Source organism: Dreissena polymorpha, chromosome 14, assembly GCF_020536995.1.
Source record: "Dreissena polymorpha isolate Duluth1 chromosome 14, UMN_Dpol_1.0, whole genome shotgun sequence".
NCBI classification, from domain to species: Eukaryota; Metazoa; Mollusca; class Bivalvia; order Myida; family Dreissenidae; genus Dreissena; species Dreissena polymorpha.
In genome coordinates, this window is record NC_068368.1 from 67,429,740 (window position 1) to 67,435,782 (window position 6,043).

Sequence of the window (6,043 nt, forward strand, 5' to 3'; positions counted from 1 at the left end):
GAACTTTGAGCCTACTCAAAATTGTCTTCCGATCATCCCGTTCTACAATTAAACGTAATAACAACGTACTGGAAACGGAATGGACGTACTAAGAACGGATAGGTCGTATTAAGGTCGAGTTAGGAATGTGCCAGAACGTAGTGCGATCTGACCGAAATTACCTCTACGATGCCACACAGATCGAGTCCGTTTCTGGTCCGTCAAATCCGTTCTAAGACAGACCGACCTCGTTCGCACTACGTCTCAAGTACGATCTTGTTTCGCGAAAATAAATAGAAACTAAAATATAAGTTCTTACAACGTTTGCAACACGTTCTACGAGTTCTCAGTACGTTCTTAGTACGTTGTACTCGTTTTAAAGAGTTCGCAGTAGGTTCCAAGTACGTTGTACTCGTTGTTACAACGTTCAAACCGTAAATACACTACGTTCAGACAGTGTGTATATAAATAGAGGTCGTTGTCTCAAAATTCATCATTTGTGATATTAAGTTGAAACATGGACAATCTTGGAGCTCTTAATTTTGTAAATGTTGGCTTCGTGCAATTTATGCTAGAAGCAGAGCAGCAATATACTGTTTTGTTGGGCCGAGAAAGAAGGCGGAGACGACACAGAACTTGTTGATAAGAAAATTGGCGGAATTATTTCTTTGTGGCGTTACAAATGTACGTCTGGTCGGCTCAAAGCGTGAAACATAAATGAGAACTGGCAGGAACGAAGTCGGTTTTATAATCGCCGTGCAGAAAATGGCCGCAACTACGTCCTAAACGTACAAAGAACGTAGTAGGACGGAGTGAGAACTGCATTTGAACGAGTTACCACTGCACAACGAATAAAGAAGAACTGCGTACGAACGTACTCGAGCTGGCTAAGGACGGGCTCGGTCTGACTGGAAACGGTATACCAACGGGAACAATGTAGAAATTGACCCGATTTGATCTGGATAAAGACGGACTGGCAACCGGATAGGACAGGATTTGAACGAGCTGCACGTAGCGCGAACTGTGTATGAACGTCATTTAGTAATATTGCAGATTTTGTTTTCTGACCAAAACTACACGTTCAAGCAAGTTCACAGCCCGTTCTGCATTTTCTTTAAAACGTGGTCGAACTGGTGTATGGGGTCCTTTAAATAATATTATTTATTAATCGAAGTATATGACCTCAATCAATAATTCTGAACTAAAATAAGATAAATCTTTAATGCATATTTATTCAACATATTATGTCGATAACAATACTGATAAACCGATAGTGCGTAATTTAAACAGTTCACTTATCCGTACACATTATTCTGTATTGGTAAATTACACATTTTTAATATAATGACTTAAAGAGATATTATTTTGGTGATGTAATTATAAATCCCTGTATTATCCTTTCACAGGCTTAATTTACACAATAATATGGGACGTGGTCTGTGAAAAGGGGGTTTAATGCGTGTGCGTAAAGTGTCGTCTTAGATTAGCCTGTGAAGTTACTTTTTCGCAAAAATCCAGTTTAGGCGGAAAGTGGCGTCTTTTAGTAGCCTGTGTGGACTGCACAGGCTAATCTGGGACGACACTTTTGGCACATGCGTTAAACCCTCTTTTCACAGAGCGAACCCCTTTCATAATACTTAAGAGTGTGTTTCCTGACTTCAAAACTGATATTGCCCAAACAACTGCTTTGCCTGTTATTCGTTATTGTGTTCGTTTCCTTTCCACCATGTCATTACCGATCTGTCTTATTCAATGACATGCTACAGATCAGAAATAGGTTTCCGATTTAATAAACCAAACTATTTGCCAGTATGTTTGAGGCATATTTTCTTTAATGAAGTAATGTTACAACGTTTGAATGATTTATATCGCAAAATTATAGAAAATATATGGCAGTATCAGTTTCTTAAAATTTTACGTGCATGCCTGAAAGCGAACGCGATACAACTGCGTCTCATGTTAAGTGCACTGCGCCGTACGGAAAACCGTTAGGGCAATCGTGGTTACACAGTAAAATCCAAAGGGCGACAATGCGATAGTGCGATAGTACGATGGCGACAATGCGACAGTACGATGAGTTTATTTACGGGAAATTAGTTTAGCATTACGGATCATGTCCGGGAAAAAAATACTGGGTACATAGAGCCTTGAGTTAAACTAGCATAAAATGCAATTTGAATCAGCACCATATTTACTACATGTGTACATGCATTACTATAAGCTTTAGACAATTACATCGTGTTTTCTTTTGCAATGTGTCATAACCGGTAGAATTTAAACATTTTAGACATTAATAAGAATGCTCTATGATCATGCTTAGTTTGCACTAAGAACGTGCGTATGTTTCACTGTGAACACTATCACACAATGCAAATAAAAATAATAAAGTATGGTTAATAATGCTCGATTGGTCATTGTCGGCTCGGGTACTACTTACATATACCCCGGGTACTCTTAAGTATACTAACATGTACCCCGGATACGGTAAATTCATTCAAACGTACCCGGAATTTTAACGCTAAATCGGTCGTTGTCGGCTTTTTTTTTTAAATTAAGTATGTTCACATGTATGTCACATGTTATGTTAAATGGCCCCTATATAATCGAAACTCATACTCAAAAAGAATGTTGATGCAATTTTTTTAAAAAGGGAATTTTTTTTAAGATATACAAAATTGTTTCATGGTAATCGGTAGCGCGTTTAACGACATCGGAATTTGGCCGGGATAACAACTCGGGTACAGTCTTATATCAGCCGGGTACGTTTAAGTATATTTACCGTACCCGGGGTACATGTAAGCAGTACCCGAGCCGACAATGACCAATCGAGCGTTAATAATGTGTTATCTGCGTTCTATGAATTATGCAAGTATTGTTTCATTTGCGATACAAGAGAAGGGTAAAGTATGCTGTTTAAACTATCTCACTTGTTTATGCATGCTATTACACGCAATATTGAAATAACAATTGATTGCAAATGCGCTGTAATGTGAAATGTATGTGTTGCGATTTTTTTCTCGTACAATTTGACATCACCAAGGCGTATGAACGTACTAAACATGACATCAAGTAAAAAAGGGATGTGTTATGTTGGTTATGCCAATGTGAATTTCTAGCTGGTAATCCGTAAAGTGACATTATGCGCAGTATATGCTATGTTTATAGGTGTCTACCGCAACCGCTGTTTATTTTTGGTGTTTTCACTTCATATACAGTTATATTTGTTAATGCAGCATCAACATACTTAAACAATATCCCGGAAAGAGAAAAATAATGCATTTGAATATCAACCGTACTTTCGTTTTGACAACTGACGACAGAAATGATTCGATGTACGATGTAAATATAAATTAAGTTTTAGTGCTGTTACGATTAAACCCATTTCTATGTTATGTTATGTTAATTATCAGGCCTCATTTGAATAGAACTTTACATTTGTCTAGTTATGTTTGTTTTCAGATTTTTCAGTTTGGTGGTTAAGATAGGGGTTTGAAGCAAGTTTTTGTTAGCCAAATTATTCAGTGTGGTCGAAGATACATTTTAAGTCAAAACACGTTTAAATACGTTAAGTTTTAAGAAACTTCGATCTTCATATTTTTGTATATTGTTATGTTTTTCTGTAAAGTTAGACTTACGGGCCTCAGTAAATTGCGCTTTTAGTCGTACGATATCGGGTGATTGATTGATTGATTTATGTCTAATTTTATTGGTCATTGAAGAAAAGTTGTTCAGTTTGAGTTCATGGAGAGCATGTTCCTCGATTTTTCGGTAAACGCTGCTGGGCGGTTACACGTATAAATCGGCAGACTATTTGACATACACGGACAATTACAGCATTGCGACTAGAGCACTAGCTGGGAAGTAAGTGTCCGCAACATACGGCATTTGGCCGTTTCTATGTGGTGAGTCGTATGGTATGATAGACTTCAGGTCGTCAAAGCACCGTTAGCGTTACGCCAGTGCTACATGAGCATCCTCAAATCTACAGGGCGTCATACTCGTTGACAGTACCTACGACACCTCGTTATAAGGCGGAAATACGGGGCACCGTATGCACCGGTATTCGGCCGATCACGTAATACGTCATCAGTACATTCTACTTCCGGGCATAGTCTGCTCGGCGTTTGACAATGTTCTACTTCCGGGCATAGTCTGCTCGGCGTTTAACAACGTACTACTTCCGGGCAGAGTCTGCTCGGGTATCTACAGTCTACTTCCGGGCTAAATACAGCTCGGGTAACTACAATATACTTCTGGGCTTGATACAGCTCGGGTATCTACAGTCTACTTCTGGGGCTTGATACAGCTCGGGTTATCTGCACTCTACTTTCGGGCTTGATACAGCTCGACGTTTGCTACTTCGCAGAACACTACGACCGGTGCTCAGTTCCGGTTCTGGTCATTGACGGCTGGACATAACTTTAGATCGTGACACTCAATATTACTCCACCACTACATCTACCATCTACAGTTGGACTACGTCATCGGAATTTTAACTGACCATTAACTTTGATACGTTGTTGTTGTGTTTTTTTCAAAGTCATATCATAGTGTAAATAGTTTATTTTAATGTTGTAAATAAATTGATTTATTGTTCACGTATGTTCTATCTGGTTCTGGAGGGGCTATTGCGCTGGGTTATCACAGCTTCTGCAATCCTGACCGTTACAGCTCCGCTATTAAGATTGCTAAAGACCGTGTTATTTATCCTGCCCTTCTGTTTCAGCGTTTCCTGATAGTGTCAAAGTCTGGAGATCTTTCCCTTGAAGACATATTGTCGTATGAACTAAGTCCTCATCCTCTTGCCCTCTTTGAAGCCAAGAAAATATGTCATAAAGCAGACAAGCCTCACATCATTCAGTCAATTAGAGATCAGGCTGTAAACCTATCAAGTGAGGCTGTGATGAACTGTATTCCTAAATCAGACTGTTATGTGCTTGATGGTAGCTCTTTGCTTTATTGTTTACCATGAAAAAAAGGGTGACACACCCAACGCAATAGCCAAGTTTTATGCAGATTTCACGGCAAGCAACAGCTGTGTTCTATGGTTACGAACACGGTCTTTATATCAAAGATATCACAAACCGGGGACGAGGACCTAATCGTGAACCCGAGTATGAGTTTAAAAAAATAGCAGAATGATCATGCAAAAATGAGGACATTGTTTTTCGTGACAAAAACAAGGCAGGCATGATTTCTCTTATCAGCACAGCTCTGACTAAAAGGGGATGTTATGTCCTGTGTCACCAGGGGATGCAACGTTAATTTTGTTAAAGCAACACTGGAATGATCCCGCCAATACCATAGCCCCACAACGTTAACGCGAAGATACAGATTGTGTATCAGGTGATAGTGGACAGCTGAATGTCATAAATTGGATTTTATGATGAATCAACTGCTAAGTGATATCAACAATTCAATCAAAGTGTTCTTTGTCTCCAGAACTATGACATTGTACATAAAAATCGACACCTTTGAGCCAAACGTTATGGAATTGTCATCCTATTCATTGTGACTGTGGCTTTTTTGGAGGCCATGTTGGTTGTATGTGTTTCATACTAAACCTACACTATGTCTGATGATCTTAAAGTGTTCTTTGGTCCTATAAATCTGGGTATAGACACCGACAACATCAAATTTGAGTGGAAAGCGCTGTGAAACTCGCACAGGCTAATCAGGGACGACATTATAATCGTAGATATATTCGTTATATAAAACAATGTCTATACAATTCTGCATGTACGGTCTTTCGTAGACAATACAAAACGCAGATGCTTACGTCTGGTTTTATTTGTACCCGGTTAAATTAAAATGTGTGTTACTCCGTTAGTTAATTATAATGACAATGAAAATATCCAAATGACCATAGCCGTATGTTGGATGTAATATTGTTTAGTAGGGCTTATGTCTGTTGATACCGTTGTTGTTTTTTTGTTCAACAAATATTATAGATATTTGAATTAGAAATATTAGTATCTCCTTTGTGATAAATGCGAGATGCGATAGAGTATATGATAATAGTATTTCACAACATATCAAAAGAGCAGGCTGCCAAAATCTTCTT